At 43.4% G+C, this 13,551-nt stretch overlaps 1 non-coding gene across 1 annotated transcript; it reads right to left on the reverse strand.

Moving 5' to 3' along the window:
• Nucleotides 1-6,241: 6,241 nt before the first annotated feature.
• Nucleotides 6,242-6,350, reverse strand: LOC123325178. Its single transcript, XR_006540284.1, has one exon. It is a non-coding gene; the product is annotated as a U6 spliceosomal RNA (small nuclear RNA).
• Between the last annotated feature and the right edge of the window lie 7,201 nt (nt 6,351-13,551).

The raw sequence follows: 13,551 nt of genomic DNA on the forward strand, positions 1-13,551 counted from the left end.
CAGGGCAGGAGCCTGGAAGTTTCGCAGTGCACCTGGACGCTCGGGATCGCCGCTTCTAGTCCGACTGCCGTCGCAGACGATCTGGCAAAATCCGGAGCGGCGACAGGTGGCTAGGTAGGTCCTCGGACAGAAGAGTTGCCCCAACAGCCCTCCACCTAGGGTGGATCCCGGAAAGCCTTTGCTTCCAGTCACAGTTTGCTGGGATAGCCTATGTTTTGGAAGAACAGCTAATATTCATTGAGCACTTACGTTCCAGGCAGTGCACTGAGTATTTTGCATGCATGCCTCCCCGTATTTGGCCTTGATTACAGCCCTTACGAAGCGGATACTGTTATTTTCCCCGTTTTGCAAATGAGAGAACCAAGGTTCAGAATAGCCCAAGCTCACAGGCTAGGAAGTGGCAGAGCAGCACGTTGGCTCCTACTCTGCCGTCCTTCCCAAGCATTTTCTCATTTAATTCTGAAGACAGCCCTACGAGATTGGTATTATTACTCCTAGTTTACAGATAGGAAAACTAAGTCAAGTGATAAGATGAATGTTTTTGGATAGTAAGACCCAATATCATAAACATTTCAGTTCTCCTTAAGTACAATTATAAATTTAACATAATTCCCATAAAAAAACTAGTAGGATTAATAGGTTTTGTGTGTGTGTTTTAAACTACCCTGTTTGGGGGCGCCTGGGTCGCTCAGTCGTTGGGCGTCTGCCTTCGGCTCAGGTCATGATCCCAGCGTCCTGGGATGGAGGTCCTGGGATGGAGCCCCACATCGGGGCTCCCTGCTCAGCGGGGAGTCTGCTTGTCCCTCTGCCCCTCCCCCCTGCTCGTTCACTCTCTCTCTCTCATAAATAAATAAAATCTTTTTTTTAAAGATTTTATTTATTTATTTGACAGAGACACAGAGAGAGAGGGAACACAAGCAGGGGGAGAAGCAGGCTTCCTGCCGAGCAGGGAACCCGATGCGGGGCTCGATGTGGGGCTCCATGCGGGGCTCCATGCGGGCCTCCATGCGGGCCTCCATGTGGGGCTGGATCCCAGGACCCTGGGATCATGACCTGAGCCGAAGGCAGATGCTTAACAGCTGAGCCACCCAGGCGCCCCTAAATAAAGTCTTTAAAGAAAGCACTTTGGTACTAGTGCATGAAAAGCCAAACAAACCAATTAGAACAAAATACAGAAATAGACCCAAATATGTGCAGAAATAAGATTTAAGTGGCATCTGGCAACTGCAGTAATACTCAGAGGGAGCTGGATGGACAAGCTCACTACTTTCCCCCCTCTTTTAATTCTGTGGGTCTTCTGCATTGAGTTTGAATCTTGTCCAGACACAGAAAGCCATGGTCTGAGGCTCCTCCCCAGCTCTGGGTAAACCAGGAGAACTGTGTCCATAGGGCTTGGACCCCCCAGTGTGTGTACCCTGGAGGCATGGGGCTGCCCTAGCACAAGCTGTTGCATTGGATTACTGGCCCTGATAGAAGGCTGGCTGCAAGAGGTCAGGGTGGGGGGTCCCAAACCACAAGGATGGCTTGGGGGGGCTCAGGAGGAAGGACGGAGCACATAGGAAAATTATCAGGAGAGCTGCAAACTCTCTTTACCAAGTGGGCAGCCTTGAGCAAGTTGACAGATGCCCCAGGCCACAGGGTACCCAACTCTAAAATGAGTGAAAGAAGGATGTTGTACATGTAAGCAATTTTTCCAGAGTATGTTTTAAATAAATGTTTCAATTATATGTTTAAAAATAAATACTAAAAGGGTTGGGACAATAGGTAGTCAAAAACAAAACAAAACGAAAACCTAGGGGTGCCTGGGTGGCTCAGTCAGTTAAGCATCCAACTCTTGATCTCAGCTCAGGTCTTAATCTCAGGGTCATGAGTTTAAGCCTCACGTTGGGCTCCATGCTGGGCATGGAGCCTACTTAAAAACAAACAAACAAACAAAAATATTGCCTAAACACTTAAGCAAAACATTTAGTTGTATTTGACCCGAAGGCTGTTTGAGCCCAGCCTTGCTTTCATACGTAACCACGTGTTTTCTTTTCGGGGTTTTCTATATTGATGTGTCTGGTTGTTTTGGTTTTTTTGTTTGTTTGTTTTTTGTCTGTTATGTTTTCATCAAAATAAGAAAGTAAACCTGTAATTCCTAACTGAAAAAAGAAAAGGTTGACACATTCAACTACAGAAAAATAGGAAAGTTTTATATGACATATAATGCTGACATAACAGTGATGACACCATAAACCCAAAAGACAGCAAGTTGGGAAAAAATACGCATAATCACATCACAAGTGAAAGGTTAGTATGAAAAATACTAACTTGTTAGAAAGATAGGCAAGGAGGGGCACCTTGGCGGCTCTGTCGGTTGAGCGTTTGACTCTTGGTTTGGGCTCAGGTCATAATCTGGGGTCGCGGGATCAAGCCCTGCATCGGGCTCTGTACTTGGTTCGAGTCTGCTTGGAATTCTCCCTCTCTCCCTCTCCATCTGCCCCTCCCCCTGCTGACACACACAGTCTCTCTCCAAAATAAATAAATCTCAAAAAAATTTTTAGAAATATAGGCAAAGAATAGGACCAGACAATTCACAGGAAAGAAATATAAATGGGTCTTTTAGGATAATAAACCAATAATAGAAACAGAGGAATTTTATGTAATTCTCCCCACTCTGTTCTTACTCCCCTACACATGCTCAATACTATTAGGTAGACAGGACTCAGAAGCTAAAATAGAGATTGAAAGACATGTGTCAGTCATGGCTCTCCAGAGAAACAGAACCAGTAGTATATATATATATACACACATACATATACATATATATATGGATATGTGTGTGTGTGTGTATACACACATAAATACATATATATGAGGAGATTTATTAGAGGACTTGGCTGACATGGTTATGGAAGCCAAGATATCCCAGATCTGCCATCTGCAAGCTGGAGAACCAGGAAAGTTGGTGGTATGATTCAGTCCAAGCCTGAAGGCCTTGGAGTGAGAATTAGGGGGCTGCTGGTGTATGCCCTGGTGTCTGAAGGCCCTAGAAGCAGGAGCTCTGATGTCTGAGGGTAGGAAAGGTGGATGACCCAGCTCAAGAAGAGAGAAAGAGAATTTGCCCTTCCTTTGCATTTTTGGCCTATTTGAATCCTCAAGGGATTGGGTGATGCCCACCCACATTGGTGAGGACAGATCTCTTTACTCAGTCTAGTGAATCAAATGCTAATCTCTTCCAGAAACACTCTCACAGACACACCCAGAAATATTTTACCACCTACCTGGGCATCCCTTAGTCCAGTCAAGTTGATATGTAAAATAAACCATCCCAGCATCTCTTGGAATTGTCAACATGGAGATAACACGTGAGCCTGATAAATGCAGTTTTGGGGAATGGGTGCTGGACTGGAATGACCTAACGAGAGACAAGGAGAGGAAGAAATGGGGCAATGACCCTGGACAATGCCATTAGAAATGTGGCTGTGAAGGAGAGGAGAGACCGGGGATCCAAAAAGGCATAGATGATGAAAATTAATATTCTTTTCTGCTCAGTGGTAAAAACTGGAATACCATCTGTGTCAACATTTAAACATTGGTTCAAATCTTGAGAAAATAAACATTTGATCTTTGTCATCTGGAGGATTTCATATAATGTTGATTAGAAAAATCATCCTGAAAAGCAGTCTATTTTATTTTATTTTATTTTATTTTATTTTATTTATTTATTTTTTTAGAGCGGGAAAGAGGAGGGGTAGAGGGAGAGAGAGAATATTAAGTGGGCTCAGCGCAGAGCCTGGATGCAGGGCTCATCTCAGACCCTGAGATCATGACCTGAGCTGAAATCAAGAGTCAGACACTTCACTGACTAAGCCAAACAGGCACCCCAAAAAGCAATCTTATTTTAAAATTTGAGGAGATGAAGTGTTAAAATTTCCAAATGTTTCCCCTTTGACATCATCTAGAGGCAATTAGAAAAACATTTACTTCTTAAAGTAACTGTATGTTCCCCAGTTTACAAAGGAGTGGGAAAGGGCATTTAACTTGAAGTCCTTTCCTGAAATATGTTTTTGTAAATTTCTGTATATCTAGGTTCTAATTGACTTGGTCATTATAGTTACACAAACATAAGTTTTACCTTAGATTTCCCCCTGGCCAGGGAATCCTTCCAAAACTGAATGGGTTTTGGAGTCAGAAAAATCACTAAAAGAGAACTATTTTTTTCTATTGTATTTTTATTCCAAATAAACTCCATGTCCTTCTGAATGGTATATTACTTTCTTCATCCCTTGTTATATCCTAGTAAGAGTTGAGGAACCTGATAAGCAAAAATGCCCCTTCCCTTACTCTTTCCAAGATGACTCAGGGAAAAAAAGGCAAATCAGAGCTCCCTGGTTCTTCAGTGAAATTATCTTCAACTCCCCGAAAAACTAGATCAAGGCATATACACTGTGACGGAGATTTTCAAGCCTTTTTTGTCCTGTTTGTATTAAGAATAATGCCTTATCTTTGTACCAGTGATTTTACATAATATCATTTCATTCCAATCAAATATAGCACTCTCAAAAAGAAAACAAAAATGGGCAAAGGGCTTGAACAGATCTGTAAATGGCCAAGAAACATGAAAAGATGCCCAACATCGTTAATCATCAGATAAATGCAAATCAAACTGACATAAGATACCATCTCACCCATTAGGATGGCTAGACTGAAAAACAAAACAGAGGGGCGCCTGGGTGGCTCAGTCGGTTAAGCGGCTGCCTTTGGCTCAGGTCATGATCCCAGGGTCCTGGGATCGAGCCCCGCGTCGGGCTCCCTGCTCGGTGGAGAGTCTGCTTCTCTCTCTCCCTCTGCCTGCCTCTCTGCCTACTTGTGCTCTCTCTCTATCTCTCTGTCAAATAAATGAAATCTTTGGGAAAAAAAATTAAAAACAAAAAAACAAAACAGAAACAGAAAATAAGTGTTGGCAAGGAGGTGGAGATATCGGAACCCTTGGGCACTGCTGGTGGGAATGCAAAATGGTGCGGCCACTGTAGAAAACAGCATGCGGGTAGCTCACAAAGTTGGAAATAGAATTACCAGGATGCCTGGGTGGCTCAGTCAGTTTAGCATCTGCCTTCGACTCAGGTCATGATCTCAGGGTCCTGGGATCGAGTCCCACATCGGGCTCCTTGCTCCACGGGGAGCCTGCTTCTCCCTCTGCTTGCCGCTCCCCCTGCTTGTGCTCGCTCGCTCGCTCTCATAAATAAATAAATAAATAAAATATTTTAAAAAAATAGAATTACTATCTGATCTAGCAATTCCATTTCTTTGGTATATATCCCAAAGAATTGAAAGCACGTCTCAAAGAGATTTTTGTACACCCATGTTCACAGGAGCATTATGAACGCAGTCAAAAGGTGAAAGTAACCCAGGTGTCCATCAACAGATAAATGAATAAATAAAATGTGGTATGTACAAACAATGGATATTGTTCAGCCTTAAAAGGGAAGGAAATCTGGGGCGCCTGGGTGGCTCAGTTGGTTAAGCAACTGCCTTCAGCTCAGGTCATGATCCTGGAGACCCGGGATCGAGTCCCGCATCGGACTCCCTGCTCAGCGGGGAGTCTGCTTCTCCCTCTGACCCTCCCCCCTCGCATGCTCTGTCTCCCATTCTCTCTCTCAGATAAAATAAATTAAAAAAAAAAAAAAAGGGGAAGGAAATCAGACACATGCTACAACATGAATGAATCTTGAGGACATGCTAACTGAAATAAGCTAGTCACAAAAAGGTAAATACTGTATGATTCCATTTATATATGAGGTACCTGGAGTAGTCATATTCATAGAGACAGAAAATAGAATGGTAGTTGCCAGGGGCTTGTGGGAGGGGGAATGGGGAGTTGTTTAATGATTACAAAGTTTAAGTTTTGCAAGATAAAAAAAATTCTGGAGATCTTTTCCTTAACATTGTGAATGTACTTAACATTATTGAACTGTACGCTTAAAAAATGGTTAAGATGATAAATTTTTCTCATGCTCTCTCTCTATATCTCTGTGTCTCAAATGAATAAATAAAATCTTTAAAAAAAAATGATAAATTTTTAAGTGGTAAAATACACGTATTTTACCACATTAAAAAAGATTTTTTAAGTTTTATTTAACTAATGTCTACACCTAATGTGGGGCTCAGACTCAGAACCCGAGATCAAGAGTCGCATGCTCCTCTGACTGAGACGGCCAGGTGCCTCTAAAAAAATTTTTTTTAATGCACATGTTTCATTTGGTGCCTCCAGCGTTTTCAGAATTTGCTTGTCATCCTTGTGCAGGGGCCATGCTAATCTTCTCTGTCTTCCGTTCCAATTTTAGTGTATGTGCTGCTGAAGTGAGCACAGAACCTCCCACATCTTCAGCTTTCTGTGCCTGGTCCGTTTGGGCATCTCCATTTTCTGCAGGGTTATTCCCATCCTCGCCAGGATTGGCTTTCCCTTTTTTCTCTTTGGGTCCCTTCTTTCCCTTCTTTGAAGGACGCTTTCCAGGTGTAGGTTCTGGCTTTGGAAGAGCAGGTTTAGAGTTGGAGGCATCAGGATGAACTCATGTTTAGCTTAATATAGACACAGATGGCTGTACATGGAAATATTTATAGATATATGTATATACACAGGTTGGTATACACACATGTATTTCCTTGCTTTGTCAGCTGAGAGGACCTAGAAGCAACAGCAACTCAGTAGCAGTGAGCACACCTAGCACCCAGATCTTGGCTTCTAATACCATTCTCCAATAAAAGGAACCAAAGCTCCTTGGAGAAATGGCTGATTCTAGGGCTGGGGCAGGGAATACACAAAAATAAAATTAAAAGGCAGCCTATGGAATGGGAGAAATATTTGCCAATCATATATCCGATAAGGGATTAAAATATATAAAGAACTCATACAACTCAATAGCAAAAAACCAGTCTGATTAAAAAATGGGCAGTGGATCTGAACAGACATGATTCCAAAGAAGATATACAGATGGCCAACAGGTACAACATCACTAGTCGTCAGGGAAATGTAAAACCATAATGAGATTAGTAGAATGGATTTTATCCATTTTTAGATGGATATTATCAAAAAGACAAGAGATAACAAGTGTTGGCGAGGATATGGAGAGAAGGGCACCCTTGTACACTGTTGGTGGGAATGAAAACAATATGGAGGTTCCTCAAAAAATAAAAAATAGAACTATCATATGATCCAGCTATTCCATTTCTGGTGTATCCAAAGAAGATAAAAACACAATCTTAAAGAGATATCTGCAATCCCATGTTCACTGCAGCATTATTCACAATAGCCAAGATATGGAAACCACCTAAGTGCCCATCAATTGTTGAATGGATAAAGAAGATGTGATATGTATACACAGTGAAATATTCGTCAGCCATGAGAAAGAAGGAAATCCTGCTACTTGTGACAACATGGATGAATTGGAGATATTATGCTGAGTGAAATAAACCAGAAAAAGATAAATACTGTATGATATCACTCATATATAGAATCCAAAAGAGCCAAACTCCTAGAAACAGAGTAGAGTGGTGGTTACCAGGGGCAGAGGGGTGGGGAAATAGGGAGATACTGGTCAAAGGGTACAAACTTCCAGTTATAAGATAAATACGTTCTGGGCGCCTGGGTGGCTCAGTTGGTTAAGCGACTGCCTTCGGCTCAGGTCATGATCCTGGAGTCCTGGGATCGAGTCCCGCATCGGGCTCCCTGCTCGGCAGGGAGTCTGCTTCTCCCTCTGACCCTCCTCCCTCTCATGCTGTCTCTCATTCTCGCTCTCAAATAAATAAAATCTTTTTTTTTATTTTTAAAATTTTTTTTTTTAAAAGATTTTTATTTATTTATTAGAGAGAGAGAGTACAAGTAGGCAGAGAGGCAGGCAGAGGGAGAGGGAGAAGCAGGCTCCCTACTGAGCAGGGAGCCCGATGCGGGACTCGATCCCAGGACCCTGGGATCATGACCTGAGCCGAAGGCAGCCGCTTAACCGACTGAGCCACCCAGGCGCCCCTCAAATAAATAAAATCTTTAAAAAAAAAAAAAAGATAAATACGTTCTGGGGATCTAAGGTAGAGCATGGTGATTATAGTTAATAACACTGTATTTTATACTTGAAAGTTGCTAAGAGAGTAGATCTTAAATGTTCTCACCACAAAAAAGAAATGGTGATCATGTGAGGTGACGTGATGGAGGTGTGAGCTGACGCAGCGATGGTGATCATTTTATACTGCGTAAGTGTATCTCATCAACATACTGTACACCTGAAACTTACAGTGTTATCTGTCCATGTTCTCTCAACCAAACTGGGAAAAGAAAAAGATGGAAAGAGAGAGAGAGAATAAGAGGGAGAGGAAGGGAGAAATACGTGATGGTATTTATATATTTATGCTAAATGATTACTATTTATAGGGATGTATAAAAGAACGTTTTTTGAAAATGGGCTCTGGAATCAGACTGCCTGGGTTTGAATCCCGGTTCCTCCACTTAACTCATTCTGTAACTTCGGATAACTTATGTAATCTTAATATGCCTAAAATGGATAATGATAGTGTCTACCTCATTATGGCGTCTCTGGTGGCTAGTACAGATCCTGGCATATAGGATGTGTCTGATGAAGTTTGTTCAATAACTGACAGAGTGGATGAACTAATGACTTTTAGGAAGATTAAATAAGATTATATAATTTTAGTTTGCTGGCACAATCCAAACATTGATTAAAAGTTGAATATTATCATCAACATCCTCTTCAGCCTTAGGATCCCTTCCTTTGCACGGGCTGTTCCGTCTGTCTGGAACACCTTTCCATCTCTTCTGTGCCTTGTTGCTCAAGACCCAGGTCAAGCAAACTCCCCCTAGTCAGCCTTTTCCAGGTGGTCCCTTCTCGTATTGTCCCTCGACTTCTTTTCTACCATTAAAGCACCTCTGAGGTTGGTTTACACTGATTTTTGTTTTTTTCATGATGGCTTTATTGAGATGTAATTCACGTATAATAAAATTCACCCATTTGCAGTGTACAATTCAGTGATGTTCAGTATGTGCATAGAGTTGGGCAGTCATCACCCCAATTTTAGAATATTTTCACCATCCCCCGAAGAAACCCCATACCCATTAGCCCCACTCCCCCTCACTCCAGCCTCTGGCAAGCACTAGTGTACTTTCTGTCCCGATGGATTTTTCTTTTTTTTCTTTTTTTTTTTTAAGATTTTATTTATTTATTTGAGAGAGAGAGCGCACATGAGAGGGGGGAGGGTCAGAGGGAGAAGCAGACTCCCCGCTGAGCAGGGAGCCCGATGTGGGACTCGATCCTGGGACTCCAGGATCATGACCTGAGCCGAAGGCAGTCGCTTAACCAACTGAGCCACCCAGGCGCCCCCGATGGATTTTTCTATTCTAGACTTTCATGTAATGGACTCATACAAAACATGGCCTTTGTGTATGGCTTCTCTCACTCAGCACCCTGTTTTCTAGGTTCATCCAAGTTGTAGCATGTGCCCGGAGTTCGTTCCTTTTCGTGGCTGAATAATACCTACTTCGTGGTTATACCACATTTTACTTACCCACTCATCAGTTGATGGACGTTTGGGGTATTTACACTTTTTGGCTATCATGAATAATGCTGCTATGAACATAGGTACAAATTTTGTATGGACACATCTCTCTTGGTATATGCCTAGGGGTGGAATTGCTAGGTGATCTGGTAACACTATGTTGAACTTCTTGAGAAACTGCCTGTTTTCCAAGGTGGCTGCGCCATTTTGCATTCCCACCAGCAGTGTATGAGGAGGTCCAATTTCTCCATGTCTACGATCATTTTTTTAGTGTACCACCGTACCAGGGAACTTCTTGACGGCAAAGAGTGTGAAATTGTAGTTTTCTGTCACCCCAGCTCTCAGCCCAGTGCCAGTCACAGAGAGAAACTTTGTCCCCACCTCTTCCCTGCTGCACAGGACTATAGCAGAGTCATAAAGACAGGATATCTGCCATGTTAAAATAGATGCTCAAGGTAGGAGTGGACTACTTTATTACACAAAATGCGGACACTGAGAAGTAAAAAGATCTGCCCGATGTCACACAGAGCCAGAGCCACAACTCAGGACTCAGGACTGGCGGCACGGAGCTCTTTCCTACAGTGCTCCACGAACTGCCTCTGAATTTACTCCAACACCAGAGGAGAATCAACTTTGGCTCCAGGGATCTGGTGCCAAAGCCCTAGGATGGAAGCCACAGATAGCAAATTGCCCTGCAATAGCATGTTTCTCTTCAAAATGCCTGGAAAGCCCACATTCAAAAACCACAGCATGTCTGTGTCTTTGAACCTATGAGTAACCTTGTGATTATTCACCCTCCAGTACAATTGAAGCCGCACGTCCCTGCGCAGAGTCTGCGCTGTGGCTTTAGGGCCCCTGGGCACAGGCTGTGTCCCCGGGGGCTGCCGGAGCCTCCGTGTGGAAGGCCATGCATCACTCCACGATGGTGCCCTCTCAGACCCTCTGTGGAAGCGGGCAGGCACCAGCTGCTGGCTACCAACTGGAGTTGTACAACGACACCATTATGTTTCTGTTTGCAAAGGCGTTCCAAGAAGCATCAGGGTGTTCCTGAACTCCCACTATGGACTCAGTGCTGTGCTGGGTGACAAGGCATAAACGTGGCCTCTGCCTGTGAGGAGCTGGCAGGCTGTTTAGGGATCCCAGCTCCGTGCTCGCCATGTATTTTAACGAGCTAGGAGGAGAGACAGGGATGCTAGGGAGGTAGACTTGAAGCAGGAATGCGGGACAGCAATGCCATCGGCCTCCGCAGGGAGGGAGCAGGGGGGCAGGCCAGGGCAGGATGGCCCCAGGTGCACGGGGCCAGCAGTGAGGAGCCGCACACCCCGCTGGAACATCCACACTACTGCTCTAAGGTGGAGGTGCGGGTATCAGCTGGAAGAGGCCTTCCGGGGCACTCAGGTCAAGCCCCTTATTTCCCAAGAATGGAAGTTGTGCATGGAAGGTGACCCAGCCCGTGAGTCTCTTGAGACCCCCTGACAAAGTGCAGCCAGTATTATGTGGCTTGCCAGGTGAAAGAGGAGACCACCTTGGCACTGGGGAGAGCCATGGGGCTGGGATGGTGTCACATTCCCAGCCCTTCCAAAAGGGCTGGGCCCAAGGCGCTTAGAGGCCTCAGGCAGGTCACGTGGCCTCCCTAGTTCCATGTTGCGAGGGAATTAAATGTGATGAAGTACATAAAGCATATAGAACAGGGCCTGATACTTATTTCGTAAGTACTCACAAATGGGAGCTATTTAAAAAAAAATTTTTTTTAAGTAATCTCTGCACCCAATGTGGGGCTCAAACTCACAACCCTGAGATCAAGACACATGCTCTATTGATTGAGCCAGCCAGGTGCCCCCCAAATGGGAGCAATTTTTGTTGCTACTGTTGCTGTGGTAATTGTTTGCTGATTATCGCACGCTGATTGTATTACAACTTGCCGAGAACTCTTTCGCTAATTTGGGAGATTTATGACTAGAGCAATGGTTTCAAACATCGAGGTATGTTAGAATTACCTGAGGGGAACTGGTTCAAAATTAGATTTCAGGGCCTAGCCCCTCCCAGTTCTAATTCAGTAGGATATATATGTATATATATATAATAAAATAAATATAAAGTGTTGTCTGTATCTATCATGTTATGTATGTTATCTATCATATATAATACGTATATTATATATATTGTATGTATTTACTTATTTTTTATAACTATCTCAGGTGATTCAGTGCTGGTGGCTCAAGGACCACAGGGAGAGAGGCTGCTTGCGGACCCTGCTTCTTCCACGCTTATCTCTACGTTCCCACCCCCTGAGATAATCCTTGTTAACTGTGGTTGGTTTTGTTTCCAGAAATTGTCTGTGCCCTTACAAGCATATCCACTAATACATCTCTTTTCCCCCATGCTCACTTTGTGAAAAACACAAATAGGATCACAGGATAGAGCAGGGATTGGCAAATGTTTTCAGTAACATGTTGAACAGTAAATATTTTCGGCTTTGCTGGCCATATGGTCTCTGTCCCAACTACCAAACTGTCCATTGTAGCTTGAAGGCAGCCACAACAATTCGCAAATGAATGGGCGTGGCTGTGTTCCAGGGCTGCTTTGGTTGCCAGCCGGGCAGCAGGCGGGATTTGGCCCGCCAGCCACAGTTGGCTGCTAGAGTACAACTATCACTCGGATATTCTGAGTATCTTTTCCCTATCAGCCCATGCAGTGACTTTATTCTTTAACCGCTACATGGTACTGAGAACATATTTAGCCACTTCTCAACTGGACAATTAGATATTTTTCCAGGTTTTGCTGCACTAAACAAAGCTTCCATACCCTGTGCGCTTGGTTGACTATTCTTTTGTCAACTGGAATGAATTCTCAGAGCAGAATTGCTGACTCAAAGGGTAAGTGTGAGTTTAAAATTTTGACAGAGACTGCCAGATTGATCTCAGGCTCCTTTTTAAATTCAGATTGCCACATAACCTTGTGATTTTCATTGCTTAATCTTACTTCTGGTGAATATTTTCTGTTAGTTTAAAGGTTTTGTAATAACGAAAGGAAAGATTCCAAAGACCAACAGAGGGAACAATGAACTCTGTGGCAACGGACTCCAGTTGCCAAATTCTTTAATAAATACTTGCCTACTATGGAGCGATTTGCACAGCATTCTTGTCCATGTAGAAGCAAATTCCCTTCTGCCCAGACTCCCAGAAAGCAGTAGGGGCAGTTCTTTCTCAATGTAAAGAACATTCTGTGCAAAAGCACAATTTAAGCCCTTGCAGAGCAAATATGCGGATCAGTAGGACGTAACTGCTTTACAGCTACATTCCACGCACACCTAGGCTCCGTGATGGTAAAGATGGATTGGATTTCCAATGGGAGTTCTCCATCAGACCCTTTACACAGCTGGGCCAATGTTTCAGATTCTCTTACCTGGAAAAATGCACTGATCACACTCACTGTTGTTGAGATTACAATTATGAACAATCAGCCTCCATTGAGCCTCTGCTATGACCCTGGCACCGGGGAAGTCCTTCACCTACATTCCTTCCACCCTGTGAGGATGGCTTCATGACCATCTTACAGATGGAAAAACTAAAGCTCAAGTAGGTTAAGTAATTTAACCATGGTGATAGAGTCAGATTTGACTTCCAAGTCCACGGGGAAAAATACAATCATTTACTGCATTGAAACGTAGCAAAAACCTTGATGACTGATCCTGACTATTGGACCAGTTCTTAGGAAGTGCTGCACATTGTATAATCTTTCATTACAAAATCTATTTCTCATCCTGACAAATAAATCACCTTCAGAAATCACATACGACTGTGACTGAGGCAATGTTTAAAAATAGACTTACAAAGGGAGTAAGAAATATTCTAAAATCTGAATGCTGACATTTCTGATTCTGGTCCAGACAAGATGGCATAGACCCATTTTTGCCCGCTCTTCATGGCTAAGCACAGCTACAAACCCTGGAAATGGCAAGAGACAACCAAAGGAAAACTCTGAAAGGTGATCCAGAAGGCAAGCTGG

The sequence above is a fragment of the Neomonachus schauinslandi genome, chromosome 6 (genome assembly GCF_002201575.2).
Source record: "Neomonachus schauinslandi chromosome 6, ASM220157v2, whole genome shotgun sequence".
NCBI classification, from domain to species: domain Eukaryota; kingdom Metazoa; phylum Chordata; class Mammalia; order Carnivora; family Phocidae; genus Neomonachus; species Neomonachus schauinslandi.